The following is a 19,475-nucleotide window of genomic DNA, read 5'->3' on the forward strand; positions in this document are numbered from 1 at the left end:
ATGCAGATTTCTTTCAACACAACACAGAGTGAAAATACACTTGTGGGATACAAAACTCACACATACAAAGCATCAACTTTTCATAAACCCAAGTTCCCCAGGTCCGACTGTGGGACTTGAATATGTGCTAATTTTGGTATCTGCAGGGGTCCTGGAACCAATCCCCTAGGTATACCGACGGGTGACTGTATATTTAAAGTTACTATTTAGGCTTCCAGATCTGCCTAAAATTTTTATAAAGTCAAAGTATTTTCCCTGATTTTGAGTTTAAAAGAGTAGACTATTTATCAAAGCTGCAATAAGAAATTCAGGCAGGACTTCATTGACAATATCTTGGTAAATCAGGTTTTGATCATTAAAATTCCTACAACTCAATTTTGTCAGTGAACTCAGTCAGCATTGATGAGGCTGTCAGTACCTTAGAAACCAACAAAATCTGCTAGTAAGCAATGTCACATCCATAATCATAAATAACTGTCTCAGCATCAAGATGCCTAGAAGTTTCTATTACTACCACCAAAGTATAATAAACATGGAATCTGGTAAATGCAAACTGAAAAGTTCTGAGAGAGTATTTCATTCAGACTATAAAAAACCATGCTGAACTACTTACTGATAACCAACAATGAAGTACACTTCTCTACTGATGACAGTCATGACTCCTAAATAGATTTCTTTTTCCCAAATGGTAATGGACACACACTAACTTATTATCAAATTTCCCGTCCTCTAAAAAGGAAGGCACTGCCCTAATGTAAAACATCCTTCAAAGAAACAATTTAAAGCATATATAATAATGAATACATTGCAACTTAATTCTTGTCCTGAAGTATCACCTTTAGGTTTGGGCATTTCTCCAGTCTCCTAAGACACATTTATTACATCTCAAGATAGGTCATTTCTAAAGATAAAATAACAACCATCCCAACATCCTTTTAACCAGGTTTATTCTAAGAGGATAGGTCTTGGTGCCAAGTTCTAAGGGGCACCCAAAGTAACCCCCAATAAACTGATGACATTAAATAAGCCACAATGAGAAACATTTAACATGATAGTCTTCTAAAAGACTTCACCATATGGATAAGTTTATATATATCCAATGTAAGATCATGTGATTATTTGAACTGGTAAACACTAACCAGACAACCAGGAGCCTAAATTGGAGAGTGACTTCTCACAACCATCAAAGAAATTCAAACTAAAATAAATAAATAACTACAGTATATAAATGAATGAATACTGAGTTAAACAAATCACCCATGAGAAAGGAAAAGAGCCATATACAATTAGTAAATAATTTTAAATTACCATCATTAATTAACTAGCCATCATTATATGTCAGTGGTTACATGTAAGTATTTCATTAAAGCACTATTTACCTAATATAGATCATAATTAAAATAACCTAATAGTAAGCAAAAAACTAAAAAGTTGGTTTGCAGCTATGACTTACACAAGCTGCTTCAAGTGACTGTTTAATTGTTATCCTTATGCTATTCAAACGTTTTATAACAGCGAATTTTAATAAAATCTGAAAGTCAGCCAAGGCTTGTAGTTAATGCCTGCAATCCCAATGCTTTGGGAGGCTGAGGCAGGATGATCGCTTGAGCCCAGAGTTTCAGATCAGCCTGGGCAACATAATGAGGCCCTCTCTCTACAAAAAATACAAAAAAGAGAGTTTAGCCAAGCATGGTGGCACACACGGTAGTCTCAGCTGCTAGAAAGGCTGAGGTGGAAGAATCACTTGAGCCTGGGATGTGAAGGGTGCCAGTGAACCAGCCTGGGCAACAGAGCAAAATCTCGTCTTAAAAAAGTATATATATTTTTTCAGATTATGCATGTGTGTGTGTATATATATATGTATATATGGATTTCATATATACTATGTTAATAGTTATGCTAAATATAGTTAATATTAATAGTTATAAATTAAACTATATAATAATTTCATTTAATTAATATTTTTAATTAATATACTTTAATACATAATTATATATATCATATATACACACAATCTGAAAGTCATATAAAATGTCAAAGAAAAGATTTAAAAGGAGTTAGACTATAACACACAAGATAAGCAAAGGAATCAAAACTCATTAATTTCTTTAATGTCATTAAATTGTGGTTGGCAATCATCATCTTCATCACCTTGTCTAGATATACATTATTTTAAATGCACTATCATAAAATTAAAAGGAAATATAATTTTCTTCTTGGGATCAGTTTTATTTCCAATAAAAGAACAAAACATTATATTCAAAGAAAAATCATAAAATGAAACAATATCATCAATCTATTTTCTCAATGTGCTATGCAATACCACATGGGAAAAAATATATATTTTCTTTACAAAATAATGTTCCTTTGAAACAAATTCAAACTAGATAAAATCTGCATTCACATAAGTAGGCAATTACCAAGAGAATAAAGCCCTTAAGGAGCTATCCAATTTATTAACTTCATTCAGCCAAATCAAGGTAAATCACAGCAGTTCACTTTTTTAGAATAAAGAAAATTTTCAATTATATTTTTAAAGAATATTCCACACACATAGCAAACGTGCACATTTGCACAGAGTTTTAAACCTCCTACAAACAATCTTAGGAATGATTCTGAAATCCATTCCCAAGAAATTCTTCCTTTGTAATCTGGAAGAATGGTGTTGTGCAAGCTCAAAGAACAACCAGCAAGTGTGTATGTATTTTTTCTTCAGCTTCACTGTCCCTGAAAAACGATCCATACTGTGTCATTATCTTTATAGAGTTCTTTACTTGCCACTTTTACCTGCCACTTATCCCATATTTCTCTGTCATATCTGTTGGGTTTACTGAGCTCTAGACCAAAGTTCTAGCACTGTATATCCGCTCCAATTCATTTTAATTAGTGACTAAATACGTTATAAAATCTTTCTCTCTTCCATATAAAACACAAGTATGGGAAAAATATTTTCTTTTTCCTATGGGTAAACAAAATAAACAATGTATAAACACATAAAACTCATTTCATATGTGCTCAATGTGTTTCCAGTGGGTAATAGAGAAGACACGTTTCTATGGCCATTTAATTAGGATCAATCTTTGACTAATATATGCAATGTACACAACTCATATTTAAGAAAATAAAAATATGTGTTTACAATTGTTTTGAGTTGTACAAAGGTATGGATAATTCAAATCAGTGGAAATGTTCCCCATTCAGCTTTTCACACAGGGGCCAGCAGACTTTCAGTCTTCCACCTTCTAGCTGTGTAACTTTGAACAAATCAAATCTCTGAAGCTTAGTTATTTCATCTGCAGTATGTGTTTAATAATATCTATCCTAATTATATTTCAGTATATATAAAACAGGTATATAAAAGTTGCCATTTAAAAACTTAAAACACTTTTTCTGTACTTAATATATCATTAGGCTTTTGACTATGAAACTCATCAATAAAAAAGACTTTTTTTTTTTTTTTGAGACGGAGTCTCGCTCTGTTACCCAGGCTGGGAGTACAGTGGCGTGATCTCGGCTCACTGCAAGCTCCACCTCCCAGGTTCAAGCCATTCTCCTGCCTCAGCCTTCCAAGTAACTGGGACTACAGGCACCCGCCACCACGCCCGGCTAATTTTTTTGTATTTTTAGTAGAGACGGGGTTTCACCATGTTAGTCAGGATGGTCTCAATCTCCTGACCTCATGATCCACCCACCTCAGCCTCCCAAAGTGCTGGGATTACAGGCATGAGCCACCGCACCCAGCCAAAAAAGATTTTTAAATGAGTAATATTATTTACGAGAAAGACAGTACCTACAACATGCATAATACCTGTCAGAAATATATCCTAAAGCATTGGTCCCCAACCTTTTTGGCAACAGGGACTGGTTGTGTGGAAAACAATCTTTCCATGGATGGGACAGGGGGATTATTTTGGATGAAACTGTTCCACCTCAGATCATCAGGCATCACATTCTTATAAGAAGTATGAAACCTAGATCCCTCGTATGTGCAGTTCACAACAGTGTTCGCGCTTCCAGGAGAATCCAATGCTGCCACTGATCCGACGAGGTGGAGCTCCGGCAGTAATGCTCCCTCACCAGCTGCTCACCCCCTGCTGTGAGGCCCAGTTCCTAACAGGCCAAGGACCAGTACCACCTGGTTGGGGACCCCTGTCCTAAAGCACAAAAGAAGTAAAGTACCAAATGGTTATAACTTGAACATATTCTACTATCCAGTAAACACTCCTAAGGATATCTTCTTCCATACACTAAAAAACAAAAATGGCCTTGGGCTAGGCTAACAGTAAACTGAAAAATAAATAGGGGGAAACATCTCTTAGTAAGCCTTATCTCATTTAATGAATAGCAACTAAACCTGAGGGCAACTGCTGGTAAGTACACTACCTAACTTCTGTGAAGTACTAACATATACCTGACATTTTCCTTCAGACACACTACAATCAGGATATCGGGATAAGTGACATCACGGTCAGAGATACCCTAATATTAGAAGATCTTCCCACAAAGATATTTATACTAAGGATAAATTTGAGGACACATTGCAGCCCTCAAATTTCAAAAAGAAAAGAGATTTAGATGAAGTGAGCACTCTGAAAAGTAATTACAGTAAAAATTATAAATTCAATAAGCGAAATTTGGCATACTATCTTTTAGCAAAATCTCAACTTAAAAATCTTTATGCAATTACTTGAGAATAAGCATATTTCTCAAAAAAAAAGAAGATAAAAGAAATGCAACAAAATACTATGGCTGTCTGGATATTAGGACAATTAGAAATGTTTTTTTCTTCTCTCTGTTCTACATTTTCCACATTTTATTTAATATTCATGTATTATGATGGGCAAATAGTTTTCTCTAAATAAAGTATTCATGAAGTTCATATTTAACCATGAGATGTTTTTTAAAAATTGCATGGCTGAATTACAATATGGAAGTCTGTCACTGTAAGCACCCGTATTTAAAAACAAAAGACTCTAGCAACACTAGCTACTTATTACACTTTTAAAAATGTCCCTTTCTTTAGATTGAGTTTTAGATAAAAATTCATTTTGAAACTTAAAAACTAGTCCCAAAAGAGTTAAGGGGGAAAAAAAAATCTACAGGTGTTAACTGTACAGAAAATTGTAAACAATAAAAAAAAATCACAAAGTTAAAGGATACAGAGCAGGATGGAAAACATAAAAAACATTTGCAAGGATAGAAAATATTTGCAACACATATAACAGACAAAGAACATTAAAAAAAGAATTCCAATAAGTCAATGAGAAAAAGACAAAGAGAACCTAATAACTAAGCTTTTCTTTTCTTTCTTTCTTTCTTTTTTTTTTTTTTTGTGAGACAGAGTTTCGCTCTTGTTACCCAGGCTGGAGTGCAATGGCGCGATCTCAGCTCACTGCAACCTCCACCTCCTGGGTTCAAGAGATTCTCCTGCCTCAGCCTCCCGAGTAGCTGGGATTACAGGCGCCCACCACCACACCTGGCAATTTTTTTGTATTTTTAGTAGAGAAGAGAGTTTCACCACATTAGCCAGGCTGGTATCAAACTCCTGACCTCAGGTGATCCACATGCCTCAGGCTCCCAACATGCTCGGATTATAGGTGTCAGCCACCGCGCCAGGACAAGAAATGACTATGCTTTTCACAGGATGGTGCCGAAAGTGAAGGAAGCTCCTGTCCCTCCTAAAGCTGAAGCCAAACCGAAGGCTTTGAAGACGAAGAAGGCAGTGTTGAAAGGTGTCCACAGCCACCAAAAAAAAGATCCACACGTCACCGACCTTCCAGCAGCCCAAGACACTGAGACTCTGGAGGCAGCCCAGATATCCTCGGAAGAGCGCCCCCAGGAGAAACAAGCTTGACTACTATACTATCATCAAGTTTCTGCTGACCACTGAGTCTGCCATGAAGAAGAGAGAAGACAACAACATGCTTGTGTTCACTGTGGAAGTTAAAGCCAACAAGCACTAGATCAAACAGGCTGTGAAGGAGCTCTATGACATTGATGTGGCCAAGGTGTCAACGCCCTAATTCGGCCTGATGGAGAAAAGAAGGCATATGTTCGACTGGCTCCTGATTACAATGCTTTGAATGTTGCCAACAAAATTGGGATCATCTAAACTGAGTCTAGCTGGCTAACTCTAAATATATGTGTATGTTTTCATCAGAAAAAAAAAAAAAGAAAAGAAATGACTAAGAAAATGACAGGCAAGTAACAGAAAACAAAATGTGGCAAATGGCCACAAGATACCACACTTCATTCTTAATAAGGTGAATGCACATTGTAATAAAGAGATTATATCCAAAAGAATAAAAGAAAATTTACAAATATGCAATGTTATCAAGTACTTTGTGCATTGTTGGTAATTAGTACAGTCTTTTTGGTAGTCAATCTGGAAATGGTTTTTAGAAGTTTAAATACACTTATCTTTTGACTCAGAAATTTTACTTCCCTGTAATCCCAGCACTTTGTGAGGCAGAGGTGGGCAGATCACGAGGTCAGGAGATTGAGACCATCCTGGCCAACATGGTGAAACCCTGTCTCTACTCAAAATACAAAAATTAGCCGGGTGAGGTGGCGCATGCCTGTAGTCCCAGCTACTCAGGAGGCTGAGGCGGGAGAATCGCTTGAACCCAGGAGGCAGAGGTTGCACTGAGCCAAGATCTCGCCTTTGCACTGTAGCCTGGCGACAGAACGAGACTCCGTCTCAAATTTAAAAAAAAAAAAGAAAGAATTTTTACTTCTAGGTATCTATCCCACAGAAATTATTACATATATATACATGGCACATGTTTGTCAGCACTATATATAAGTGAAAAACTTGAAACAAAAAAATAAGTACATTATGGTTGAGCCATTCTATGTATCATTAAAAAGAATGAAATATCCCATGTACACTGACATGAGAAGAATTACAGAATTAACAGATGACTGAAACAAAGCAAGTTGTAGAAAAATATCTTTGGGATTTATCCAATTTATTTAGAGGTGGAGAGAGAAAAGTGGTGAACAGAGAAAGAGTGAGAGGGAGAGAGAAGTGTTTGTGTATACACAAGGGCCTGCTTAAAGGACTCTCACTGGTCAAATTTGGACAATGTAATAAGTATCAGAAACAGCAATCAGTTAATAGATTATAACATATGAGCTCACAATAATACTGAAAAGGAAAAAAAGGGGAAGAGAATTTCTTTACACAGTAAATGCTTCCTAATAAATGTAGGAGGAATTAGAATTGGAATTAGCAAATTTCCATCTTGCAGCCCACATATGTAATCAGTGTAATTGTAATCAGTGACTTTGACAAGGATGCTAAAACTATTAAGTGGAAAAGTTGCTAGAGAACAGCATATTAACAGAGTCTCAAAGTTATTACCCCACAGATTTCTCATTAATTACAAATAGAAAAAAAAAATCTTTAAAATTAAGAGGTCTGTGGTTGACACCACCTAAACTATCACCAATAATGCAATAAATTGACATTATACATTTTTTTTTTTGAGACGGAATCTTGCTCTGTTGCTGAGGCTGGAGTACAGTGGCACAATCTTGGCTTACTGTAACCTCCGCCTCCCAGGTTCAAGCTATTCTTGTGCCTCAGCCTCCCAACTAGCTGGGATTACAGGCTAATTTTTGTATTTTTAGTAGAGACGGGATTTCACCATGTTGGCCAGGCTGGTCTCGAACTCCTGACTTCAAGTGATCCACCCACCTCGGTCTCCCAAAGTGCTGGGATTACAGGCATGAGCCACCGCACCCAGCCACATTATACATCTTTTGATGTGATATAAAGGGAACTAAACACCAGCACAATAAAAAAAAATTCAAACTGAATCTAATCACAAGAAAACAATCAGATATATCCAGACTGAGAGATATTCAATATGACATTATAAAAACTAAGATTCTTCAATGTGTCAACATCATGAACACCACAAAAAGGCAGAAAAATTGTTCTAGATTAATGGAGACTAAAGAGATATAACACAAGTGCAACTCATGGTACCTGAATGGATCCTGTGGGGTGTGGAGAAACCATAGTGACAATAGAGGTATAGAGATTATAAGAAGAGTGTGCATATTATTGGCTATTAAATTAAAAATATATATTTGCATATATGTATGAGCAAGCAAGCAAAAAAAAAAAAAAAAAAAGCCTGGAAGAACAAACACTAAAGTTTTAAGCATATTTACCTCTAAGTGGTATGTTTATGAGAGATGTTTTCTTTTTCTTTTCTTTTTTTTTCTGAGACAAAGTCTTCCTCTGTAGCCCATACTGAAATGCAGTGGTGCAATCTTGGTTCACTGCAGCCTTGAACTCCCTGGCTCAAGTGATCCTCTACCTCAGTTCAAGTAGTTGAGACTACAGGTGCAAGCCACCACACCTGGCTGATTTTTCTATTTTTTGTAGAGACAGGGTTTCACCACATTGCCCAGGCTGGTCTCAAACTCCTGAGCTCAAGCAATCCACCCACCTCAGCCTCCCAGAGTGCTGGGATTACAAGCGTGAGCCACCGAGCCCAACTGGGAGATGTTTTCTTAGCTTATTTCTAGTGATGTTTTCTACAATGGACATATATCTACATAATAAAATAAAGTTAAAAAACTCCTGGTACACAAGGTACAACAGATGGGGTAGATACATACCAAATTGTTAACAGTGATTCCCTATGCAAAGAGAAGTAGAGTTGAGACAGACAGCATAACTATTTTTACATATCTACTCATATGTTACTTATAATTAAGAAAAAATATTTTAATGAATTAAGATTTTTCAAGGTAATAAACTTGTACTGTATATGGGATTCATGCTAAATATAAATTTTAGCTGTTCTTGTCACACAAACAAAAAAATGGGTAATTTCTGCAGAAGGATGGACTTGGTAAACTTTTTAAAAATTGGGTAATTATGTGAGATGATGGATATGTTCATTTCTTTCACTACAGTAACCTTTTTACTATCCATATATATCCCATAACAACACATTGTATACCTTAAATATACACAATAAAATCTTTAAAAATAAAATTAAAAATAAGATTTTTCAAATCTCCAAATAACAGGAAGACAAATGGTAAACACTGGCTTAACCCCTATGTATTTAGGTTATATTTGTGGAACAAGAGGAATCTGGGTAAAAGGAAAAGCATATATGAAAGCCCCCAAACACTGGAGAAAAAGACAAGTCATTCAAATGGTCAGGGTATGGGATCTCAGACAGTCTTGCTATTAGTGTGAACTTTATTTTTAAGGGACTGATTTTAAGCAGAAAATAATATGAACAGATATGCACCAGCACTTTGGGAGGCCAAGGCGGGCGGACCACGAGGTCAGGAGATCAAGACCATCCTGGCCAAAATGGTGAAACCCCATCTCTACTAAAAACACAAAAATTAGCTGGGTGTGGAGGCACACGCCTGTAATCCCAGCTACTTGGGAGGCTGAGGCAGGAGAATCACTTGAACCCAGGAGGCGGAGATTACAGTGAGCCGAGTTCATGCCACTGCACTCCAGCCTGGTGACAGAATGAGACTCCGTCTCAAAAAAAAAAAAAAGAAAGAAAGAAAAATCACCCTGAAGACAGTAGAAGAGCTGGAGCAAGAGGCGGCACATCTGTTTAGCAGATACTACCCAAGCTTGCATCTGCATTGACCCTCAACCTTCTATTGGTGCTCACACCATTAATTTTTGTCATCAGCATTTCATTTTTGCCTCTTCTTTCCTGTGCTTGCCCTAACCATTATTAAGAGGAATAAAAAGTCTTAATTTTTGGCCGGGTGTGGTGGCTCATGCCTGCAATCCCAGCACCTTGGGAGGCAGAGACGGGTGGATCACCAGAGGCGGGGGAGTTCAAGACCAGCCTGACCAACATGGAGAAATCCCGTCTCTAATAAAAATACAAAAAATTAGCTGGGTGTGGTGGCGCATGCCTGTAGTCCCAGCTACTCTGGGAGGCTGAGAAAGGAGAATTGCTTGAACCCAGGAGGTGGAGGTTGCAGTGAGTCGAGATTGCTCCATTGCACTCCAGCCTGGGCAACAAGAGCAAAACTCCGTCTCAAAAATAAATAAATAAATAAAATAAAAAGTCTTAATTTTTAGAAACCTCACTGTCAACCTGATACTTGCCTTATACCAGGAACCATACTTCATTCTACATTGCTCTGGCTCCTCCCTTGACCTATACCTGTGGCTGTCTAAGCTCCAGCATGACATCATCCACATTGTAGAGTTCCTTTTATCCCCCCATTTTTACTTTCTTCTAAACCAATGTCTCTCAAAGGATGATCCTTCCCATCTCCTGCATGAGGAATCTTGAGGCACCTTTTAAAATTATACACATTAGGGGAGGCTGAGGCAGGAGAATCACTTGAACTCAGGAGGTACAGGTTCCAGTGAGCCGAAATTGCGCCACTGCACTCCAGCCTGGGCGACAGAGTGAGACTCTGTCTCAAAACAAACAAACAAGTAAAAAAAAAAACACAAACAGAAATAAGGAGTAATTTCCTCAACTAGAGCATAAAGAAACTCTACAAAAAAACCTATAGCTAACATCATACTTAACGATTAGAAACTAGAAGCTTGCCCACAAAGATGAGGTATGAGGCAAGGATGTTCTCTGTCACTACTGCTTTCAACATCAGGTAATAAGACAAGAAAGGGAAACCAAAATATACACACTGGAAAGAAAGAAATAAAATTATCTTTGCTTTCAGATGACATGACTGTCTAAGTAGAAAATCTGAAAGAGTAGCCATTTCCTGGAACTAAAAAGCAATTATAGCAAGACTGCAGCATACAAAGTTAATATACAAAAGCCAATTGCTTTCTTATGAAAGCAATGAACAAGTAGAACTGAAATTAAAAACAAAATTCCATTTACATTAGCACCCCCCAAAAAATAAAATACTTAGATATAAATCTAACAAAATATTGCCAAGATCTCTATGAAGAAAACTACAAAACTCTGATGAAAGAAATCAAAGAACTAAATAAATGTTTATTATGTTCATGAATAAAAAGGCTCAATATTGTCAAGATGTCATTTCTTCCCAACTTGATCTATAGATTCAATAAAATCCCAATCAAAATTCCAGGATGTAATTTTGTAGATACTGCAAACTGACTCTAAAGTTTACATGGAGAGGCAAAAAACCCAGAAGAGCTAACATAATATTGAAGGAAAAAAAACAAGTCAAAGGAGTAACACTACTCAACTTCAAGACTTACTATGAAGCTGCAGTAATCAAGACAGTGTGGTATTAATCAAAGAATAGACATATAGGTCAGCTGATGAACAAACTGAGCCCAGAAAAAGACCCAAATAAATATAGTCAACTGATCTTTGACAAACGAGCAAAGGCAATATAAGGGAGCACAGACAGCTTTTTTAACAAATGGTGATAGAAAAACTGAACACACACATGCAAAATAATGAATTCCGAGACAGACCTTATACTCGTAACAAAAATTAATTCAGGCCCAAATGTGAAATGCAAAACTATAAAAATTTTTAAATTTTTAATTAAGAAAATTTATAATTAAAAAATTATAAAACTAGAAAATAACATGGGATAAAATCTAGATAACCTCAGGCATAGTAATGACTTTTTAGATACAAGACCAAAAGCATAACAAACAAAAGAAATAATTTATAAGTTGGACTCCATTAAAATGTAAAACTTCTGCTCTGTGAGAGATAACTTCAAGAGAATAAAAACACAAGCTACAGACTGGGAGAAAATATTTGCAAAAGACCTATCTGATAAAGAACTGTTATCCAAAATATACAAGGAACTCTTAAAACTTAACAATAAGAAAACAACCCAATTTTTAAAAATGGGCAAAAGATCTGAATAGACACCTCATCCAAGAAAATATACAAAAGGTAAATAAGGGTGGGTGTGGTGGCTCACGCCTGTAATCCCAGCACTTTGGGAGGCCAAGGCAGGTGGATCACTTGAGGTCCGGAGTTTGAGACCAGCCTGGCCAACATGGCGAAACCCCGTCTCTACTAAAAATAAAAAATTAGTCAGGTGTAGTAGTGTGTGCCTGTAATCCCAGCTACACAGGAAGCTGAGGCACGAGAATCGCAGGAACCTGGGAGACAGAGGTTGCAGTGAGCCAAGATCGTGCCACTGCACTCCAGCCAGAACAACAGAGCAAGACTCCATCTCAAAAAAAAAAGGCAAATAAGCATATGAAAAGATACTCTACATCATACAACAGAAAGTCCAATCATACAACATACAAAATCAATCATACAACAGAAACTCCAAAATTAAAAAGGGAAATGGGAAATTATTTAAACTAGAGGATGAAAGTAATAGCGTAATTTAAGTCAAAACGTATTTTTGACCTTTTTGCATCTTTACTTGGAACATATATAAAGTTCACAGAATTCAAACTACTACCAACAAATTAATTATACAACATAAAGATTCACCTAAAGTGGTCAAACACTATTCAGCTTCCCTATTTATGCATCAATTTCCCTCTCCTTCTCTAACTTTCTTCCTTCTCTGTAACAAAAATAGGTCTCCAATTCTAATGAATTAGTTTTAGGAATTAAATGAGTTATCATTAGCAAAGTCTCAAAAATATTTATAACTTGGACTGCCATCAAAGCCAGTTAAATCAATTACACAAGAAGAATTGTTACATGACTTTATATAGACACAACATCCTGTTGACTTAATTGGCATTACCACTCAACTTGATCATCTCATTTGTCTGCCTTGATTCAGACTTTTTAAATGTTTCTGAAAATCAAAGCTACTTTGGAAAGAAGGTAGATTTTCCAGTACCGAGGCTATTCATCTGAAGCAGGGGTCCTATTATGAACTTTTAATAGCTGTAAGCATGTCAGTGGAACTAATGTTGTGCCCTTACAGAAATCTATGTTTATCTGAACAATGAATCTACTGGGAAAGAACTCATCCTAAGTTAAGAGTCCAAGGAGCAAAACATGACTCAAAAACAACAGAACAGAGAGCGAGGTTCATTTTGAAATGTACATAGGCCTAGTCCCCAGTGGACTCAAGCTTGTGTCCTAAAGTAAAAGCTATAGTAAAAGAGTTGCTTTACTATTATAGATGTGAGACACTGAGACCACAAGGCATCAGCAGCCCAAGTATCAGCAACAAGAAACAGTACCCTCAAAGCAGATGAGGAACTATATATTCAAATATCTCCAGGGACTAGGCAACTAACAAAAATGAGTAAGTGGTTTGAGAGAGGACTGTAGTGAACTGGAGACCTCAGGCCTTACTAGCAGGGGGCAGCCTTATTCAGCTCCAGCAGATTGTGCTAGAAGAAAGTGAAAACTACTGCAAGCGCAGGCATATGCCTTTAATGCCTTTAGTCGCAGCTACTCAGGAAGCTGAAACAAGAAGATTGTTTGAGCCCAGGAGTTTGAGGCAAGCCTGGGACACTCCATCACTTAACAACAACAACAACAACAGCAAAAAACCCTAGTGCCGCCAGAACTTTGCAAAAGAAGCTTGAAATCCTAAATGTGTAAGATTTCCCAATGTATAAATGTTAGCAACCAATTCAATTACTTAAAACTACTGTGCTGGCCTGAAAAAATACATCCATAGTCAATGACCAAAATCTAAGAAGTAGACCTAAGAATGACTTAAGAAGTAGAGATGGTACTCAGCATTATAATGAAGCAGAGAAAAATAGAGATAGTGCCCTCAGCATCATAAGATAATCACCAAAACTAACAGAACTCATCATGACTGTATCACATATCAGCAATGACATTCATGGATATAAGCAGCAGTAACATGTTTGTGATCATCAGTGATCAACGTAACAAACACTGCCAAAGTAGCTGCTACTCCTGAGTTAACATATTCTTTACCTACTCCCAGGAATCTGAACCACACCTGGAGAAGAAAAATACACATACATTCAACCATGTTTACTTTTCTCAGTAACAGTATTCATTAGCACTAATAGCATATTCATATGAATATGATATTTATATTAATGAGCCCTTTATATTCATTACCACTAATATCAAGTGGTCTTATTGCTATGTATGTGTATATATGTGTGTGTGTGTGTGTGTGTGTGTGTGTGTGTGTGTGTATACATATATATTTTAGGTATATATTTCCTTATTCAGTTTATTCTCCCAAATAAATTTATACAACTCTGCCTCCCCAAATCTCTAACTCCCCACTGTCCCCACTCTCTGCTAATGGCTTTGCTTCCTATTTCACTGAGAAAACAAGAAACATTTTAAAAATAACTTACACATGCTCCAACTACCACATCTAACAACCTAGCTACATCTGGACCCATATATCCTTTTTTCCCTAATTACTATGGTTACTCTTATCTACTCAATCTCTCTACTTGGTACTGGATCTCATCCCCTCTAATCTTGCACTCAAAACCTTTGTTCCAGCAATTGTTCCCCCTTCTTTCCTTACTATTTTCCTTATATCACCAATTCTCCCTTTCCACTGGGTCACTTCCATCAGCACACAACATGCTATATAATCTCTGCACATGTGGTAGGCAGCCTCTAAGATAGCCCTTAAAAATCAGTGCCTCCTGGTAGTTACACTCTTAGAATGTCCCCACCTACATCTGACTAGGGTTGGCTTGTGTGAACAGCAGAATATGGCAGAAATAGTTGTATGCACTACCAATATTAGATTATAAAATATACTAGCACTCTGATACAACTGCTTCCATCTCTTTCTCTCTTTGATCACTTACTCTGAAGCCAGCTGCCCTTCATGAAGACATTCATGCAGCTTATGAGGGAGGTCCATGCAGTAGGAAACTGAGGTCTCTGGCCAACAGCCATCAAAGAACTGAAGCCTACCAACAACTATTTGACTTAGCTTAGAAGCAAATCCTCCAGGTCCAGCCAAACCTTAAAATGACTACAGCCCAGGCTATGGCTTTGACCTGCAACTTCATGAGAGACTCTAAGCCAGAACAACCCAACCAACTGCTCCCAGATTCTTAACCCTTAGAAATCATGTGAAATAATAAATGTTTGTTGTTTTAAGCTGCTATGTTTTGGGATAATTTGTTCCACAGAAGCAGATAATTAATACAGCATCTAAAATAAGAAAGAAAAAAACCCTCCCTCAATTTCACATCCCTTTCCCATCTCCTGGCTTCTCTATATAAAAACTCATCATAGGAATTGCATTTGGTCACTTTTTGCACTTTCCCTTCTTTTATTCTCACTTTGAACTCTCTCAGGTCAAGATGGCCAACGACCCTCATGTTACTAAATTCAATAATATATTCTCAGTTATAATGTGTTTTTGCTCTGCTTGAGGATATTAAACTCTACTATAGAGAAACAAAATGAGATCAATAAAACTTATATATGTATAGATAAAAAGTAAGTAAAGCATGTATGCATTAAATACAGACAGAAAGGGATAGAAGGACCAAGATGTATCTAATATTCTTGAGGCAAATATGCAAAAGGCACCAAAGAGTCAGAATACATTAAATATATATGCGACACTTAGAACTCAATATTCGTGAGGCCTTAATTTGGCCACGCATTGGTGATACCTACTTTGGTCACTAACAAATACAAATAAAACCTAGGGCTGTTGAGTAGATTAACTGGAGAGCTAACGCCATGACCAGGCATACTTGTTCCTGTATCTTCCTGAGAGTGTATATCTTTGGCCCAGGGCACCTACTTTGTGGGCTCTGGTTCTCACAACCACAGCATTAGCAAAGAAGGTTGATAAGCCAAAACATACCAACACTATGTACCCCAGGATTTATTTAGATAGTGTGGTCCTTCTATCCTACTTAAACCCCAGCCTAAATGTGTTAACTTATCCTCTATCTTTCCCCTTGCTTCTGTGTATTTTATATTTATTTAATGAATTATGTGATATAAACATTTTATCAATTAGTTTTTTTTTTTCAATAACCTCTGGGATAGCTTGCCTGGTGGTGTACTTGAAGTCCAGCATTGAATTAGGGTGATTCCCCACTCTTAAAAACATTATTTGACACATTTACTGACTTTCTCTTTTTGAAACAGTTTTATCTGGGTCATCACCCATGGTTCTCATATCTCACTGGCCATGTGTTCCCCATCTCCTCTAAAGTACTAGGATGACTCTGTTGCAAGCATTTAGTCTTACATCTTTGCATTAACATCTTCAGGCTGATAAGTCCCAAATTGAAATTTCTAGTCCTAACATCTTATATAAACACAATTTAAAACCAAACTTTTACTATCTACCTCAAAACCAATTCCTCTCTTAGATAATTGCAATGGTCTCCTAAATATTTTCCTAGTTTCCCACCTTAGATTCACTTCAGTCTACTCCCAACCCAGCAGTCTGAGTGATCCTTCCAAAACATGAATCAAACGATATTAATCCTCTGCTCAAAAGCCATGTTATGGCTTCCCATATCCATCATAATGAGAGGTGACAGTGTGCTGGCAGCCCTCACAGCCCTCGCTCGCTCTTGGTGCCTCCTCGGCCTCGCTTGAGGAGCCCTTCAGCCTGCAGCTGCACTGTGGGAGCCCCTCTCTGGGCTGGCTGAGGCTGGAGCCAGCTCCCTCAGCTTGAGGGGAGGTGTGGAGGGAGAGGAACGGGCGGGAACTGGGGCTGCACAAGGCGCTTGCGGGCCAGCGCAAGTTCCAGGTGGGCATGGGCTTGGTGGGCACTGCCAGCCCCGGGCAGTGAGGGGCTTAGCACCTGGGCCAGCAGCTGTGGAGGGTGTGCCGGGTTCCCCAGCAGTGCTGGCCCACCAGTGCTGCTCTCAAATTCTTGCCGGGCCTCAGCTGCCTCCCCGCAAGGTCCCCCTGCTCGGGACCTGCAGCCCACCATGCCCGAGCCTCCCCGCCTCCGCCGTGGGCTCCTGCGCCGCCCGAGCCTCCCTGACGAGCGCTGCCCCCGCTCTGTGGCGCAGTCCCATCGGCCATCCAAGGGCTGTGGAACGTGGGTGCACGGCACGGGACTGGCAGGCAGCTCCACCTGCGGCCCTGGTGTGGGATCCACTGGGTGAAGCCAGCTGGGCTCCTGAGTCTAGTGGGGACTTGGAGAACCTTTATGTCTAGCTAAGGGATTGTAAATACATCAATCAGCACTCTGTGTCTAGCTTAAGGTTTGTAAATACACCAATCAGCACTCTGTGTCTAGCGCAAGGTTTGTAAATGCACCAATCAGCACTCTGTATCTAGCTAATCTGGTGGGGACTTGGAGAATCTTTCTGTCTAGCTAAGGGATTGTAAATACACCAATCAGCACTCTGTGTCTAGCTCAAGGTTTGTAACATAACAATCAGCACCCTGTGTCTAGCTCAAGGTTTGTAAATGCACCAATCAGTGCTCTGTGGGGACTTGAAGAACTTTTGTGTCTAGCTCAGGGATTGTAAACACACCAATCAACACCCTGTCAAAACAGACCAATCAGCTGTCTGTAAAACAGACCAATCAGCTCTCTGTAAAATGGACCAATCAGCAGGATGTGGGTGGGGGCCAGATAAGGCAATAAAAGCAGGCTGCCCCAGCCAGCAGTGGCAACCCCCTCAGGTCCCCTTCCACGCTGTGGAAGCTTTGTTCTTTCGCTCTTTGCAGTAAATCTTGCTGCTGCTCACTCTTTGGGTACGCGCTGCCTTTATGAGCTGTAACACTCACCGCGAAGGTCTGCAGCTTCACTCCTGAGCCAGCGAGACCACGAACCCACCAGAAGGAAGAAACTCCGAACACATCCGAACATCAGAAAGAACAAACTCTGGACACGCCGCCTTTAAGAACTGTTAACACTCACCGCGAGGATCCACGGCTTCATTCTTGAAGTTAGTGAGACCAAGAACCCACCAATTCCGGACACAATAATAAAATCTAAAATCAGTACCAGAATCTACAAGACCCCAGCTGGATTACTCCCATCTCTACTCACACCACTAACCAGCTTGCTCACCCAGTTCTAGCCATACAAACTTCTGTGCCATTATACAAACACTCTTAAGCATGCTACCACTTCAAGATCTTTTTTTTTTTGAGATGGAGTCTCACTCTGTCGCCCAGACTGGAGTGCAGTGGCTTGATCTCAGCTCACTGCAACCTCCGCCTCCTGGGTTCAAGCCATTCTCCTGCCTCAGCCTCCTGAGTAACTAGGACTACAGGCACATGCCACCATGCCCAGCTAATTTTTTGTATTTTTAGTAGAGATGGGGTTTCACCATGTTGGACAGGCTAGCCTTGAACTTCTGACCTCAAGTGATTCACCGCCTCGGCCTCGCAAAGTGCTGGGATTACAGGCATGGACCATTGTGCCCCGATATATTTACATGACTTGTTCCTTTACTTCCTTCAGGTCACAGCTCAAATATCCTCTTATCAGAGTGGACTTCCCTTAACAACTTTTTTTTTTTGAGACACAGTCTCCGTCTGTCAACCAGGCCAAAGTGCACTGGCGCAATCTTGGCTCACTGCAGCCTCCACCTCCTAGGTTCCAGCGAATCTCCTGCCTCAGCCTCCCAAGTAGCTGGGATTACAGGCACGTGCCACCATGCCAGATTAATTTTTGTATTTTTAGTAGAGACGTGGTTTCACCATGTTGGCCAGGCTGATATCAAACTCCTGACCTCAGGTGATCCGCTTGCCTTGGCCTCCCAAAGTGCTGGGATTTACAGGCATGAGCCACCGTACCCAACCCCTTATCAACTTTTATAAATACAAACTTCTGCAACTCACCCAACCACCCTCACACATAGCATTCCTATACTCCTTGTCCTACTTCATTTTTCTTCAGAATCTGGGCCACCAACTAAGAGATATATTGGTTTGTTTACTGCCTGTCTGTCCAGACATTAAGTTCCACCAGGTCAACAATTTGTACATTCTATTTCATATGCCTAAAATTTACAGAATACCAAGCACATAGAAGGTACTCAACAAACATTACTAAAAATATAAATGAATAACAGTAACTGGAGATATTCCCACAGTGAGTGTTAGCAGCAAAAAAGGGCAGCTCCACATGAAGACAAGAGGATTAGCTAGAGAATCACAGATCGTGCGAAGTCCCACAAGTCCAGCAGACTCCCAGAATTACTTGGGACAAGGGCTGTAATACCAGAAAAGCAGGTAAGAGAAAGGTCATAGAAATACTGTTTTGTGGTAGTCACAGCCCTGATTAAAAAATAATAATAATAATAATTAATTGGTAAGAAAAAATAACTTTACCACAGATAAACCAGAAAGACACCCTTTCAACCAAGTGATCAAAATATCACCAGTATTCTAAATTGGTAGGCTTATGCAATAAAACTGAAGAAAAAAAGTAATAGTAATATCACCAGTAACTGCACAAATAAATATCATATGCTTCCTAATACGATGCACTAAGAACACTATATATCTTCCGTGGTATTCCGGCCAAAAGCGTATAACCCAAATCTAATCATATTAGGAACATTCTGTAAAAACAAAACAAAATAAAAAAAACTGGTCTATATTTAA

General features: G+C 38.7%; 1 protein-coding gene and 1 pseudogene across 12 annotated transcripts in view; one reads left to right on the forward strand and one right to left on the reverse strand.

Moving 5' to 3' along the window:
* PHF14 (PHD finger protein 14) overlaps positions 1 to 19,475 on the reverse strand; it is a 198,449-nt gene that overhangs the window by 159,856 nt on the left and 19,118 nt on the right. The window lies entirely within an intron of this gene.
* LOC129040197 (large ribosomal subunit protein uL23-like) lies at positions 5,645 to 6,112 on the forward strand (annotated as a pseudogene).

The sequence above is a fragment of the Pongo pygmaeus genome, chromosome 6 (assembly GCF_028885625.2).
Source record: "Pongo pygmaeus isolate AG05252 chromosome 6, NHGRI_mPonPyg2-v2.0_pri, whole genome shotgun sequence".
NCBI lineage: Eukaryota > Metazoa > Chordata > Mammalia > Primates > Hominidae > Pongo > Pongo pygmaeus.